Source organism: Salmo salar, chromosome ssa27 (genome assembly GCF_905237065.1).
Source record: "Salmo salar chromosome ssa27, Ssal_v3.1, whole genome shotgun sequence".
Classification (NCBI taxonomy): Eukaryota; Metazoa; Chordata; class Actinopteri; order Salmoniformes; family Salmonidae; genus Salmo; species Salmo salar.
This window is the reverse complement of record NC_059468.1, coordinates 17,915,450-17,932,826: the sequence shown is the minus strand read 5'-3', so window position 1 is coordinate 17,932,826 and position 17,377 is coordinate 17,915,450. Positions and strand designations below refer to the sequence as shown.

The window sequence follows — 17,377 nt, the reverse complement described above, 5'->3', positions numbered from 1 at the left end:
CTCCCTCCCTCTCTCTCCATCTATTTCTCGCCATCTCCCTCCTTCTCTCTCCATCTTTCTCTCTCTCCATCTCTTTCTCTCTCTCCCTCCCTCCCTCTCTCTTTCTCTCCCTCCCTCCCTCTCTCACCATCTCTCCCTCCCTCCCTCCCTCTCTCCATCTTTCTCTCTCTCTCTTCTTCTCCGTCTCTCTCCATTTATTTCTCTCTCACCATCTCTTTCTCTCCTTCCATCTCTCTCTCCCTCACTCTCTCTCTCTCCATCTCTTTCTCTCCCTCCCTCCCGCTCTCTCCATCTCCCTCCCTCTCTCCTTCTCTTTCTCTCCCTCCATCTCTCTCCATCTCTTTCTCTCTCTACCTCTCTCTCGCTTCCTCCCTCTTTCTAGGAGAATAAATTACAGCTCACGGCATGCTTGGTGTGTTAGAAGCATTCTGATCTTTATACTTTCTCTCTCACTCTATTGCTATCCCTCTCCCCCTCTCTCCCTCCCTGTCTGTCTGCATTGATATGATATATTTTGTGTCTGTCCTTCGGCTCATTTGAGTGACACTGTCTGATTGTCATACTGTAAAAAGCACTTGAAATAATTCCTTAAAGTGTTGGAGGTTTGAGATCGGTATTGGAACTGATTTGCAAATTAACTGACTAAAATAGCGGTGATTATTTGAATAATGGATGGAGTGGAGAGATTCTTCTCCTCTGCCCCTCACTACTCCAAACGTTGATATATACAGTTGAAGTCAGAAGTTTACATACACCTTAGCCAAATACATTTAAACTTAGTTTTTCACAATTCCTGACATTTAATCCAAATAAAAATGCCCTGTCCTAGGTCAGTTAGAATCACCACTTTATTTTAAGAATGTGAAATGTCAGAATAATAGTAGAGAGAATTATTTCTTTCAGATTTTATTTCTTTCATCACATTCCCAGTGGGTCAGAAGTTGACACAAACTCAATTAGTATTTGGTAGCATTGCTTTTAAATTGGTTAACTTGGGTCAAACATTTTGGGTAGCCTTCCACAAGCTTCCCACAATAAGTTGGGTGAATTTTGGCCCATTCCTCCTGACAGAGCTGGTGTAACTGAGTCAGGTTTGTAGGCCTCCTTGCTCGCACACGCTTTTTCAGTTCTGCCCACACATTTTCTATGGGATTCAGGTCAGAGCTTTGTGATGGCCACTCCAATACCTTGACTTTGTTGTCCTTAAGCCATTTTGCCACAACTTTGGAAGGATGCTTGGGGTCGTTGTCCATTTGCAACCAAGCTTTAACTTCCTGACTGATGTCTTGAGATGTTGCTTCAATATATCAACATAATTTTCTTCCTCATGATGCCATCTATTTTGTGAAGTGCACCAGTCCCTCCTGCAGCAAAGCACCCCCACAACATGATACTGCCACCCCCGTGCTTCACGGTTGGGATGGTGTTCTTCGGCTTGCAAGCCTCCCCCTTTTTCCTCCAAACATAACGATGGTCATTATGGCCAAACAGTTATATTTTTGTTTCATCAGACCAGAGGACATTTCTCCAAAAAGTACGATCTTTGTCCCCATGTGCCGTTGCAAACCGTAGTCTGGCTTTTTTATGGCGGTTTTGAAGCAGTGCTTTCTTCCTTGCTGAGCGGCCTTTCAGGTTATGTTGATACAGGACTCATTTTACTGTGGATATAGATACTTTTGTACCGGTTTCTTCCAGCATCTTCACAAGGTCCTTTGCTGTTGTTCTGGGATTGATTTGCACTTTTTGCACCAAAGTACATTCATCTCTAGGAGACAGAACGCATCTCCTTCCTGAGCGATATGACGACTGCGTGGACCCATGGTGTTTATACTTGTGTACTATTGTTTGTACAGATGAACATGGTACCTTCAGGCATTTGGAAATTGCTCCCAAGGATGAACCAGACTTTTGAAGGTATCAACAACAAAAAAATCTGAAGTCTTGGCTGATTTCTTTTGATTTTCCCATGATGTCAAGCAAAGAGGCACTGAGTTTGAGGATAGGCCTTGAAATATATCCACAGGTACACCTCCAATTGACTCAAATGATGTCAATTAGCCTATCAGAAGATTCTAAAGCCAAGACATAATTTTATGGAATTTTCCAAGCTGTTTAAAGGCACAGTCAACTTAGTGTATGTAAACTTCTGACCCACCGGAATTGTTATACAGTGAATTATAAGTGAAATAATCTGTCTGTAAAGAATTGTTGGAAAAATGACTTGTCATGCACAAAGTAGATGTCCTAACCGATTTGCCAAAACTATAGTTTGTTAACAAGAAATTTGTGAAGTGGTTGAAAAACGAGTTTTAATGACTCCAACCTAAGTGTATGTAAACTTCCGACTTCAACTTTATAAAGAACCTTAGAAGTTCTCATGTCACATTTAAATGGCTGCAGTCTATATCAACGTGACCATGCAAATCATCCCTTCATTTTTGGGCCTGGCTCAGGCACAAGATGTCATTTCCTTTGTTCTTGAAAACGGGGTTTCAGAGGAGCCGAGAGGTACATTCTTTGTTTCTTACCTAGACCAGTTTATCCTTCTCTTGAGTCCAGAGGGGTTCTGCAAAGCAGGATCAATGAGTTAGCCAGAACTTTGATAATCAACCAGAAATAACTATAGATTTTCTGGTTCATTAAGACTGCGGAACTTAGATATGTGTTTTTGTTTGTTGATTCAATTAGACAACACCCATTTATATCTGTGTTGTTGTCACATACACCGTTCAAGCTTGTCTTTGTAAAAAATAAAACGTTATTTTAAAATATTTATCAGTTAACTGGCTAACTCACTGATCCTGCTTTGTAGTATACCCCTTAGCTCTGTACACTCACTCACTCACTCACTCACTCACTCACTCACTGGAGCATACATTCACTGTAGCTCAGTATTTGTATTGTTTATTTTATACAGTCTTATTTGCTCATTTATGAAGGGGGACAACAATTTGAGGTGACTGTAGCTCAATGCTTTCTCCTTGGCTAAACTAGGCCTGTAATTTAGTATTGTTATTCATATTTACATATCACATACACATTTGTATTTAAGGCACATGAAAGTTCACATGTTCAGGAAGGCATTTCTGCAACAACCAAAAAATGGAATAATTAAACGGTCCTCCTGTGAAGTAGGAACTAATGTCAAATGCCTAGGACCCTGTAATCAGTCACATATAATAGGCTAAATATCGTCTACCTAGACTCCTCAAGTTAAGTGATTTCAATGGGGATTTTTCCATTCTGATTGTTTACTGCTGTTCAATCTAACTTCAACCAGAAATAATTGTCATACATTTCTACATTTCCTGCACTCATTTGTTATCATTTCCACACGTTGCCACGTAGGGCTACATGATCTGGGCGAAAATATATAGGCCTAATTGGTGAACTGCTGGAATCATGGAAATTATATTATTATTCTAATTCCATAGTTGGAATATAGAGGGCAGCACTTTGAACACGTTGTTTGACATGACAACGAATGCAACATCCAGGGGAAATTATTGTGACGGGGTAGGAATCAAAGTGTTGGTCAGTGTTTCCCAGGGGACCGTCATTAGATGTTATAGTACATATTTTCTCTTACTTTATGTAGCTATCACTAGCTAACCTATTTATGCTTCACCTATAGAGCTTACCACCTTGTAGTCCTAAAAAACTGAAATTAGTTATCTCTGGTTTGTTCAGACATTCCTATGGGGGTAATGAATGGGGAAAGAATGGGGTTTCGGGATAAACACCGAAAGTAAGGTCTGAGGTTAACACCGGCTTAAGATATTTTATTTGTTTTGTTGTATGGAATGGAAGACCCAGAGTTACCTCTGCTGCAAGAGGATACGTTCATTAGAGTTACCAGTCTCAGAAATTGCAGCCCAAATGAATGCCTCACAGAGTTCCAGTAACTGACACATCTCAACTTCAACTGTTCAGAGGAGACTGTGTGAATCAGGCCTTCATGGTCGAATTTCTGCAAGGAAACGACTACTAAAGGACACAATTAAGAAGAAGATACTTGCTTGGGCTGGGAAACACGAGCAATGGACTTTAGACCGGTGGAAATCTGTCTTTTTGTCTGGAGTCCAAATTGGAGAATTTTGGTTCCAACCGCTGTGTCTTTGTGAGACGCAGTGTGGGTGAACGGATGATTTCTGCATGTGTATTTCCCACCCTAAAGCATGGAGGAGGAGGTGTTATGGTGTGGGAGTGCTTTGCTGGTGACACAGTCAGTGATTTTTTGGGAATTGAAGGCACACTTCATCAGCATGGCTACCACAGCATTCTGCAGCAATACACCATCCCATCTGGTTTGTGCTTAGTGGTACTATAATTCGTTTTTCAACAGAACAATGACCCAACACACCTCCAGGCTGTGTAAGGGCTATTTTACCAAGAAGGAGAGTGATGGAATGCTGCATCAGATTATCTGGCCTCCACAATCCCCTGACCTCAACCAAATTGAGACGGTTTGGGATAAGTCAAACCGCAGAGTGAAGGAGAAGCAGCCAACAAGTGCTCAGCATATGTGGGAACTCCTTCAAGACTGTTGGAAAAGCATTCCAGGTGATGCTGGTTTGAGAGAATGCCAAGCGTGTGCAAAGCTGTCATCAAGGCAAAGGGTTGCTACTTTGAAGAATCTAAAATATATTTTGATTTGTGTAACACTTTTTTTGGTTACTACATGATTCCATGTGTTATTTCATAGTTTTGATGTCTTCACTATTATTCTACAATGTAGAAAATAGTAAAAATAAAGAAAAACCCTTGAATGAGTAGGTGTTCTAAAACATTTGACCGGTAGTGTAAATTCACAAAATGTTTCATTCGCTGATGCAGATTATTCTACAATTAAACGTATAAGAGCTCCTAAGCCTGTGTTTACCACAGATAATATGTTCTGCGTTTTATAGAAAAATCCTACAAAAAAAACTAATTTAGGGGCGGTTGGCTTTTTAGTTCGCGCCTCATTTTACCCACACAGTTTTTACCACAAGAACAAGTTCTAAGATAAATATCTGCCTTAGTGGAGCACGTGATAACACCTTTAATTGGGATCAGTTTCCCTGTTTGGGAGTGTTTTTAAAGGATCTACATTTGTAAGTGCCATTTCATTGAGTGCAGACATTACACTGGTTTCCATCCAGTAGAGGCACAAATTATATTTTGGGGTGGTAAATCAGAGTTTACCAATTGATCTCTGAGATTTCTGCCCCACGAGAATACGATCAAGGGAAGGTCCGAAAACACATGACCGATACTATCATCGGATCTTAGAATGTGCCAATGTTTGTGAACGATTCCCTTCATTTGTTCAGAGCGTTTTGAATAGCGGGTAGTGAGGTTTTAAGAATGCTTATTTTTGCGAGACTGTCCTTGAAAGAGATTGTCTCGATTTGTTTTGGATTTTCTCAATGGCAGTATTAGTCTGGCCATTTTTGTACCCCCTCTCCTTGTATTTTCTTTGCATCCCAGCCATATTTCTGTCTAAATCTGATTTGGTTTTTGCTAATTATTTTGTTTTGATTCGACAGAATTGGCTGTAGGGCAAACTGTTTTTCAAAGGAAGCGGTTGACAGCTATCAGCCCTCAACTGTTAGGATCAGTAGGTTTCCTGTAAAGATCAATGTACAGAACATTATCCTCACACAAAATTAAAAGATCAAGGAAACTGATTTGACGTGTATCAGATTGTATAGTAAATCTCAGGTGCTCAGAACAGGAGTTCAGAAAGCATGGAATGCCTGGAGCTGTTTTGCATCACCCCTCCATAGAACAAAATTATCATCAATGTACCGTTTCCAAATAAAAATGTTAGGCAAGAAAACATTTTTGAGAGGATTGCTAATTTACTGTTTCTCCATGTAACCCACATCAAATGACCATAGTTAGGATCCGTAAGGGATCCCATAGCAGTACCCTTCGTCTAAATAAGGAAATAATTTAGAAACATGAAGTAGTTCTGTATAAGTACCATTTCAGCCAATGTTATAATGCATGTACTGGAAGGTAGTAGTTCATTAGGGTCACGTTGCAGAAGGAAATGTTCTTTGGTTTCAATACCACCCTCGTGTGGAATATTTGTGTATAACGACTCAACATCAAAAGTCACTTATTTTTTTATTTAACCTTTATTTAACTAGGCAAGTCAGTTAAGAACAAATTCTTATTTTTAATGACGGCCTAGGAACAGTGGGTTAACTGCCTTGTTCAGGGGCAGAACGACAGATTTTTACCTTGTCAGCTCAGGGATTCGATCTAGCAACTTTAACCACTAGGCTACCTGCCGCCCTTAACGAAGTATTCTCAGGGAGAGGATCAAGAGATTCAATAATAGAGATCATACTGCTGGTGTCCTTTACAAAGGAGGTGAGCTGTTATTCGAGTGGTTTAATTAAAAAAAGTAGATGGAGGGGGCGTTACTGCATCAATGCCCGCTACAATAGGACGCCCTGGAGGTTTTGTAACATTCTTGTGTAATTTCGGCAAAGTATAGAAATTGTCGATTTTGTGTTGAATAGCCAAAAAGTAATGTTATTTTTGGGTGATTTGACCAGAACTTAAATTCCAATCTAGGACGATAAAGATAGTGTTCTGAAATTGGGAGGTGGGGTCACTTCTAAGTTTCTTGTAAAAGGTGTTGTTAAGCTGTTGTCTATGACTCATTTACATAAACTATCCTATCCATGAGTACAACCGACCCACCCTTATCAGCAGGGAGGGTAAGGACTGACGTATCGGACAGTACAACCGACCCACCCTTATCAGCAGGGAGGGTAAGGACTGACGTATCGGACAGTACAACCGACCCACCCTTATCAGCAGGGAGGGTAAGGACTGACGTATCGGACAGTACCACCGACCCACCCTTATCAGCAGGGAGGGTAAGGACTGACGTATCAGACAGTACAACCGACCCACCCTTATCAGCAGGACGGGTAAGGACTGACGTATCGGACAGTACAACGACCCACCCTTATCAGCAGGGAGGGTAAGGACTGACGTATCGGACAGTCCAACCGACCCACCCTTATCAGCAGGGAGGGTAAGGACTGACGTATCGGACAGTCCAACCGACCCACCCTTATCAGCAGGGAGGGTAAGGACTGACGTATCGGACTGTACAACCGACCCACCCTTATCAGCAGGACGGGTAAGGACTGACGTATCGGACAGTACAACCGACCCACCCTTATCAGCAGGGAGGGTAAGGACTGACGTATCAGACAGTACAACCGACCCACCCTTATCAGCAGGGAGGGTAAGGACTGACGTATCGGACAGTACCACCGACCCACCCTTATCAGCAGGACGGGTAAGGACTGACGTATCGGACTGTACAACCGACCCACCCTTATCAGCAGGGAGGGTAAGGACTGACGTATCGGACAGTACCACCGACCCACCCTTATCAGCAGGGAGGGTAAGGACTGACGTATCGGACAGTCCAACCGACCCACCCTTATCAGCAGGACGGGTAAGGACTGACGTATCGGACAGTACAACCGACCCACCCTTATCAGCAGGGAGGGTAAGGACTGACATATCGGACAGTACCACCGACCCACCCTTATCAGCAGGGAGGGTAAGGACTGACGTATCGGACAGTCCAACCGACCCACCCTTATCAGCAGGGAGGGTAAGGACTGACGTATCAGACAGTACCACCGACCCACCCTTATCAGCAGGGAGGGTAAGGACTGACGTATCGGACAGTACCACCGACCCACCCTTATCAGCAGGGAGGGTAAGGACTGACGTATCGGACAGTACAACCGACCCACCCTTATCAGCAGGGAGGGTAAGGACTGACGTATCAGACAGTACCACCGACCCACCCTTATCAGCAGGGAGGGTAAGGACTGACGTATCGGACAGTACCACCGACCCACCCTTATCAGCAGGGAGGGTAAGGACTGACGTATCAGATTGTAAATCAAGCAAAGCTTGTTCCCTTAAACTGAAGTTTTTTTCAAAATTAAACATGTCTACCTTAACATCGAAATCGTTGCATTGAGTTGTAGGCACAAAATATGACCCTTTATTAAGCAAGGAGACATGGACAGGGCTCAATATCTTGCTTGATAAATTAAAGACACTCTGTCTGTCCCGTGGGTTCTGAGACAGTGTTAATAGTCCCTTCTGCCTCTGGTAGTCGTATCTTCTTACCCCCATCGGGTACGGCATCTCGTTGGTACGCGGGCCACCTCCGTCTCTCGTTGGATGAAAAACTGGCACTGGAAGCGGACGAGAAGCTGGTTGTAGATCGTTGGCCAGAAGGGGGTGGATAGAAGTAAGCGGCCTCCCTCCTGCGTCTGTCATGGAGAGGAAGAGCAGGACCTCTTGTCAGCGTTTCTCCAGAAGTAGACTTTGTCCTCGGTCTTGTCTGTTTTGTCTTGGTCGAATTTCTTGATTTCAACCTTCTTTATTTCTGTAGACAACTTGTCCTGGAGCGCTTGGTTAGTTTTCATCAGTTCACTGAATATGCCATCATCATTAACAGCTCCTAGTAGAGCATTGAGTTTCTCTTCAATCGTGTTATCCATTTCAATAAAAACCTTTTTCAACTGGTCAACAATTCATGTCATTAAATCAATAGAGCATTTGTTCAGGGTGACACACCAGCGCTCCCAGAAATCATCTGTACGCTGTCCCAATGATGGCACTTTTTGCCACCTGACTATATGGAGATGCGTTGTCACCTGGAGCTTAGATACATTTAACAGTTCTTTCGAGAGGTCAGAGTTACCCCTGGGCATGTCAAAAAGGGACTCCAATACATGTTCCATTTGGCTGTATTCAAAGTAATCTTGTTTGGGTCTTTGATCAGCGTCAGGAAAGGAATTATCATTCGGCAACGTTTTAGAGCTTTTTGTCGGTAGGGTGCTTTTTACTGGGAAACAGATCCCTATCAAAGGTGCTATCACGTGCTCCACTAAGGCAGTTATGTATCTTGTAAGTTTTGTGAGTAAAAACAAAGCGCGAATTAAAATCACGAATCTCGGAGCATCGTAGCAGCATTACGTGCAAAAACTCGATGTACCCAGTTGCAGCCCACTTTTTGGTAGCGAACCACTCGATTTCGTTCCTCCGTTATATCGGCATCGAACACATCACCCTCCTTAGGAGAGGGGGTAACCTCGACAATTTATTGTTAAAATGAGAGACTGCCTGGATCTTTAATTTAAAGACCCTTGCTCCCCTCGGTCTCAACGTAAACTTTGATCTGAAGCCATTCTTGTGATTTAGCTATTTATTGTTAATGTTTGTAGGCCTATGTAGCTAAATTGTACCTATGATCGTATGCTATCCATTCATGTTTTTTGTATGTTCTATTATATCTGACAATTAACCAATGATTTCAAGCCACACCCGGCCATGATTACAGACACCTGTTTGTGTTTGTCATTATACCGTGATGAAGACCGCTTGTCTGTGGAAACGTTGGTTATCAGGTTATTAAATTATTGCATCAGAGCTCCTAGAGTGTGCGGCTCTCCTATTCTTTTTCAAATAGAATGTATACCCTCAGAAAGCTGGGAGCAACAGTAGTTGCTTCCAAAGCTATGCATTTCCCATAATTGGATTTTGAAATGTTATACAACCAGAAGCCTTTTTTCTTTCTCTCGGAGCACACATCAAGAGGCTTGCTCACCACAGCAGCAGGCCCAGTGAAACAGCGCCCAGGGACTGGGCAGAAACTTTCATTACATTAATCATGGGGATAATGCACTTTACTGTTAGACAAAATCATGGTTTTAGCTACCCAAAAAATAGGAAACCTTTGAGTGAGGTGACCATGTAGACTAATGAATGTTCAGCTTGCAGTCTGGAGCCATGCCCCTTGACATACTGTAGGCCACTATAGCTATATTGTATCAAAGTTGTCACAAGTAGTTGTCTACTAGCTAGCATTATCAATATGTTATTAGCCTACCTGAGCATATATATGTGGATGATGCGCTTTCAGATGTCTCTTGGGGTCGATAGGGCTAAATTGAAATGCTTCTTACAGAATAAAGATATGCATAACAATGGTATCAATTGAAAGGGAACAGTTTGGAGACTATGGGAAAATTATTAGACCAAAGGGAGGACACAACAGTTCACAAGACTAAATCCAAACATTACACTGCACATTTTATGTGCATTTTACATTTACTGTACTTTTTGCCGCATTGGTTGATAAAGAATCTGAAAATACTCTGGATACATTCAGTAACATGATAAGGATATTCCTGGGAAATGTGGGTAGGTGTAACTTAAGACAAAGAAATAACAAGGGTTTGAGTGAGAGTACTAACTGTTGTCTCCAAGTGGTCACACACCTCTCCAAAGTGTTCACAGTTCCTAAGTCATTTCAATGCACTTTTATGACTCAAAGAAGAGTCTTCAACTTTAAGGTGCTATTTTGAGCTTTCCTAGCTGTACCGTAAATGAACTAGAGCAAGCAGACTTGTGGTTGTTTTGTTTGGAACAACCCTGCATCTCCGCCATCACACAATTACTGTTGTTTCCGCAATCCAAAAACGGTCCATTATAAATCGCAGTCTAGGTCAGGTGGGCATCATGGGAAAGCCTGTTCTATTGCCAACATGACTAGCTAAGTTCTAAAATACGATTTTACAGGCTTTCACATTGCAATTCAGGGAAACCGATAATCATTTTGTCATGAGTGCATTCAGAACAACCCAGGGTATGAGGGCTCCAGAGTGGCCCAGGCATCTCAGTGCAAGAGGTGTCACTGCAGTCCCTGGTTCGAATCCAGGCTGCATCACATCTGGCTGTGATTGGGAGTCCCATAGGGCGGCGCACAATTGGCTCAGCGTCGTCCGGTTTTGGCCGTGGTAGGCCGTCATTGTAAATAAGAATTTGTTCTTAACTGACTTGCCTAGTTAAATAAAAAATGACGCCATGTCATCTTGTAACTGCACCTAAAATATAGTGATCATAATCATTGACACTGGATATGACATGAACATGTGAAGGGCACGTTTGGATTCACAGGTGTTTGGCTTGCTTGTATGACATCAAAGCGGTATTCATTATAATCTTCAACGTCTCATCTTTCAAAATACATAGTCCTCTTCATTTACATAATTTCCCTCATTCAGACAACAAAAATGTGTAAAAGTTGCCCAATTAGCAGGATGGATGCGGGAAACTTCTCACGCAAATGCTCAAGTTCAGCTCTGAAGCTCAGAGTCAGAGTTCTGATGTCATCTATAGCATGTTACTGTACAGCCACTGCGTTTCAACTCAGCCGTTTGTCAGTGCCATTTTCAACCCGTATAATGGGTACGACGATAATGAAGATTATTCTTTTTTGTTCACGGTTATTGTCCATAATGGACGGTTACGCAATTATACGATAATTGTGCCAGCCCTAGTTGTTGGTTCAATTACCGCAGGGGTCTCATACCCTTTTTAATAATGTATGCAACAAGTATGCACTCACTCCACTGTAATTGGCTTTGGATAAAAGCGTATGCTAAGTAGAATATTTTATATTATTCTGTGTGTGTTGGCTGAAGTCTCCAGCCAGTGCCCTAGTCGTCCTCCCCATCTCAATAAGAGCTAGGGACTAGTGTCTGGTCGTCCTAGGGAGGCGAGGAGCAGGTAAAAGATGGGCATAGCAGACAGTATAAACACATTAGCCCATGGATGCTGAAATGTCAGCGTACAACAACGTCATTAAAAGGAAGTAAAACTGCCAGGGAGATTCATTTAGAAAAGACGGCGTAATTACAGAGGGGGGAGGGGGGCTGTCAGTGTTGTAACCTTCTTGTCGCTCCGCTCGTAATGTTCCCAATGTACCGCAGATAGAATATCTGTCAATCAACGGACTTCTTTGCAGATGATGTCATTCTGCTTTGGGGAGAGTTGCGATTCGTCCTTGCCTATTCAGCTCATCACATTACCAGTGTGATAGGATTACAGAATATGCAGAAGATAGACAGACTATACCTATTTGATTAACATAAAAATGTTTCTTCAAACATACCTAGATATGACTTTAAGGTATTCAGAGTGAACTAAGTCTTATTATTATTATATGAAGATCAGTTCCTGCAATTGACTGACTATTACGAAGCTTCCATTCTACATTGTAATGCCATAATCTGTTGGGTTCCAGAGGCAGGAGGGACAGCAGCTCAATGAGTCTCTTCTATTCAGCCCAGTATGTCTGTATAGACTGAATGGACCCTCATTTCAGGGGACCAATTATTCTATTGGCTCAATCAACAGAGTGCAGCGACCATTTAAAGTGCTATTGAAACCTGAAATTTGAACTGAACAGTATTTTGATCAGTACTATGGATCCCATTATGGATTTAATTGACCAATTATTTATTGAAAATGTTATAAACCTCTTTGGTAATTGTGGGACTTTAATACTTTTTGACAGCTTGTTTGATAAAACCGGTATCTACAGTTGAAGTCGGAAGTTTACATACACTTAGGTTGGAGTCATTTAAACTTGTTTTTCAACCACTCCACAAATTTCTTGTTAACAACCTATAGTTTTGGCAAGTCAGTTAGGACATCTACTTTGTGCATGACACAAGTAATTTTTTCAACAATTGTTTCCAGACAGATTATTTCACTTATAATTCACTGTATCACAATTCCAGTGGGTCAGAAGTTTACATACACTAAGTTGACTGTGCCTTTAAACAGCTTGGAAAATTCCAGAAAATGATGTCATGGCTTTAGAAGCTTCTGATAGGCTAATTGACGTTATTTGAGTCAATTGGAGGTGTACCTGTGGATGTATTTCAAGGCCTACCTTCAAGATCAGTGCCTCTTTGCTTGACATCATGGGAAAATCTAAAGAAATCAGCCAAGACCTCAGAAAAAAATGTAGACCTCCACAAGTCTGGTTCATCCTTGGGAGCAATTTCCAAACACCTGAAGGTACCACGTTCATCTGTACGAACAATAGTACGCAAGTATAAACACCATGGGACCATGCAGCCGTCATACCGCTCAGGAGGAGACATGTTCTGTCTCCTAGAGATGAATATACTTTGGTGCGAAAAGTTCAAATCAATCGGAGAACAACATCAAAGGACCTTGTGAAGATGCTGGAGGAAACGGGTACAAAAGTATCTATATCCACAGTAAAACAAGTCCTATATGGACTTAACCTGAAATGCAAGGAAGGAAGGAAGCAAGGAAGAAGCCTCTGCTCCAAAACCGCCATAAAAAGCCAGACCACGGTTAAAAAAAAATTGTAAATGTTATTTTATCTTTATTTAACTAGGAAAGTCAGTTAAGAACAAATTCTAATTTTCAATGACGGCCTAGGAACAGTGGGTTAACTGACTTGTTCAGGGGCAGAATGACAGGTTTTTACCTTGTCAGCTCGGGGATTCGATCTTGCAACCTTTCGGTTACAAGTCCAACGCTCTAACCACTAGGCTACCTGCCGCCCCTTTGTCCCCATGGAACTGCACATGGGGACAAAGATCATACTTTTTTGAGAAATTTCCTCTGGTCTGATAAAATAAAAATAGAACTGTTTTGCCATAATGACCATCGTTATGTTTGGAGGAAAAAGAGGGAGGCTTGCAAGCCGAAGAACAGCATCCCAACCGTGAAGCACGGGGGTGGCAGCATCACGTTGTGGGGGTGCTTTGCTGCAGGAGGGACTGGTGCACTTCACAATATAGATTGCATCATGAGGGGGGAAAGTTATGTGGATATATTGAAGCAACATGTCAAGACATCAGTCAGGAAGTTAAAGCTTGGTCCCAAATGAGTCTTCCAAATGGACAATGACCCAAAGCATACTTCCAAAGTTGTGGCAAAATGGCTTAAGGACAACAAAGTCAAGGTATTTGAGTGGCCATGACAAAGCCCTGGCCTCAATCCCTTAGATAATGTGTGGGCAAAACTGAAAAAGCGTGTGCGAGCAAGGAGGCCTACAAACCTGACTCAGTTACACCAGCTCTGTCAGGAGGAATGGGCCAAAATTCACCCAACTTATTGTGGGACGCTTGTGGAAGGCTACCTGAAATATTTTACCCAAGTTAAACAATTTAAAAGCAATGCTACCAAATACTAATTGAGTGTATGTAAACTAATAACCCACTGGGAATGTGATGAAAGAAATAAAAGCTGAAATAAATTATTCTCTCTTCTATTATTCTGACATTTCATATTCTTAACATAATGTGGTGATCCTAACTGACCTAAGACGGGGCATTTTTACTAGGATTAAATGTCAGGAATTGTGAAAAACTGAATTTAAATGTATTTGGCTAAGGTGTATGTAAACTTCCGACTTCAACTGTATGTCTATGACGTTTCTTTCTGTCAAAAATATTTGATTCCTAAAAAGTACTTATTATTAAAGAGGTTCTCTGGTACTTTTGTGTACTTTGTGTATACTTTTAGCCAGTAGTCCTGAAAGTAGCGCTCACGAGCCAAAAGTGGTCCCTAAAAATTGCGTAGTACATCACATATTTGCAGATATGTGCACCACGTCATTGCTCTTTCGCTCTCTTGCTCTCTCTCTGCTGTGTCCGCTGAGCCGTTGGGCCCGCCCTGCAACCTCATTGGACAGTGCTGGGCAGGCCTCTTGCTAGCAGTCATTAAAATGCGAGGGACTGAAGCTCATTGGCCAGAACTCAAATTGCTAGGGGGCTGTCTTAAGTGGGGGGAAATATAGGGAAAATGGTGTGGCAGAGCTTCAAGAAAACAGTTGCTTTCAAGCTAGGGATTTTGAGGCTAATTTTGGTAAAACATTAATTCTGCTCATAGATTATGCAAGCATGAACTACACATTGAGACATCCAGCTCAAAGTGGGATTTGAAAAAAAATACTTTGTTAGGGGAGCAACTTTCACTGGGGACGGGGGTCGACATTCCAACATTTAATGAAATAGCATTTTTGTCTCCCTAGAAATGAGGCAACGATATGCTAAAGGACCATGGGACGCCTCTGAGCGGTTGGGTAGACTGTTTGGAGTGTTTATCAAAATCAAATCAAATTGTATTGGTCACATACACATGGTTAGCAGATGTTATTGTGAGTGTCGCTAAATACTTATGCTTCTAGATCTGACAGTGTAGCAGTATCTAACAGGTAATATCTAACAATTCCACAACAAAACCTAATACACACAATCTACTAAAAGAATGGGATGAGAATATATAAATATAAAATATATGGATGAGCAGTGACAGAGCGACTAAGATGCAGTAGATAATATGGAATAGATGGTGTAGTATACAGCATATACATATGAGATAAGTAATGTGAGATATGTAAACATTATTAAAGTGACTAGTGTTCAATTTATTAAAGTGGCCAATGATATCAAGTCTGTAGGTAGGCAGCCGCCTGTCTGTTAGTGATTGCTGTTTAACAATCTGATGGCATTGAGATAGAAGCTGTTTTTCAGTCTCTCGGTCCCAGCTTTGATGCACCTGTTCTGACCTCACCTTCTGGATGATAGCGGGGTGAACAGGCAGTGGCTCGGGTGGTTGTTGTCGTTGATGATTGTTTTTGCCTTCCTGTGACATCAGGTGTTGTAGGTGTCCTGGAGGGCAGGTAGTTTGCCCCGGTGATGCGTTGTTCAGACCTCACTACCCTCTGGAGAGCCTTGCGGTTGTGGGTGGTGCAGTTGCCGTACCAGGCGGTGATACGGCCCGACAGGATACTCTCGATTGTGCACTTGTAAAAGTTAATGAGGGTTTTCGGTGACAAGCCAAATTTTCTCAGCCTGCTGAGGTTGAAGAGGCGCTGTTGCGCCTTCTTCACCACACTGTCTGTGTGTGTGGACCATTTTAGTTTGTCGGTGATATGTACACCGAGGAACTTTAAAACGTTCCACCTTCTCCACTACTGTCCCGTCGATGTGGATAGGGGGGTGCTCCCTCTGCTGTTTCCTAAAGTCCACGGTCATCTCTTTTTGTTTTGCTGACATTGAGTGAGAGGTTATTTTCCTGACACCACACTCCGAGGGCCCTCACCTCCTCCCTGTAGTCTGTCTCGTCGTTGTTGGTAATCAAGCCCACCACTGTAGTGTCGTCTGCAAACTTGATGATTGAGTTGGAGGTGTGCATGGCCACGCAGTCGTGGGTGAACAGGGAATACAGGAGGGGACTGAGCACGCACCCTTGTGGGGCCCCGGTGTTGAGGATAAGCGAAGTGGAGATGTTCTTTCCTACCTTAACCACATGGGGGCGGCCCGTCAGGAAGTCCAGGACCCAGTTGTACAGGGCGGGGTCAAGACCCAGGGACTCAAGCTTAGAGAGGAGTTTGGAGGGTACTATGGTGTTGAATGCTGAGCTGTAGTCAATGAACAGCATTCTTACGTAGGTATTCCTCTTGTCCAGATGGGATAGGGCAGTGTGATGGCGATTGCATCGTCTGTGGACCTAGCGTGACAGGAGTGGGTCTAGGGTATCAGGTAGGGTGGAGGTGATATGGTCCTTGATTAGTTTCTCAAAGCACTTCATGATGACAGGAGTGCTACGGGGCGATAGTCATTTAGTTGAGTGAGTTCAGTTTTATCCGACTGGATATAACAATAAACAATAATAATTAGGTCCCCCCCCACTTCAAAAACCAAAGTTGCGCCCCTGCATGTCTTTAACAGTCATCATCCATACATAACACATTAGTAAGCAGTACATAAGCATTCATAGATGTAAAATGACAATAAGATGTACGATGGAAGACATATTGTTCACTTTGTCAACTCGCAAGATAAATGTGATTAGAACCATCTATGAGGGATTGATAGTAAAATAACATCTTTATTTGCTCTGTCTGTCTGGATGATGTGGTTCTGTCTGTAATGCTGTATTTAGTATGACTCAAATGGCTGTGAGTAATGATAGCAATAATTTGTTCAGATCCTGCATTATCTCACTCTCATTCCCTCTCATCATCTCTCTCCCTTTGCTGCTCCCTCATCTCTCCTTCTCTCTGATTTCTTTCTTGCTGTTATTCTCTCTCCTTCACTCTACATCTCTTTCTCTCGGCCTCTACTCATCTCTCTCCCTTTCTCCCTCTACTGCTCTCCCGCCATCTGAAAGAACCTCCTGCCTGCTTGTAATTTGGATGTTTGATGTTGTAATAATGACAGCAGGAAGTGTGGGCTTTTGAAAAGAGCCACTATAATTTATTCATGTTTATTTTCTGTCTCTCGTTATCTGTCAGTCTCACCTGGGCTACTTTTGATTCATATAGCTCCTAAAATAATACCAAGGAATTGTGATTCCTACTCCCGCTCTCTCTCTTTCTCTCTCCCTCCCCCTCTCTCTCTTATTCTGAGACGCCTTGGAAGTACTCTTTCTCTCGCTCTCTCTCTCGTTGTGTAGGGCGGAAATTGTCTATCTGTGATTCTTCGAATAAACTAAC

General features: G+C 42.4%; 1 protein-coding gene across 3 annotated transcripts in view; it reads left to right on the top strand.

The window, feature by feature from the left end:
* trappc9 (trafficking protein particle complex subunit 9) overlaps window positions 1–17,377 on the top strand; it is a 292,659-nt gene that overhangs the window by 118,804 nt on the left and 156,478 nt on the right. The window lies entirely within an intron of this gene.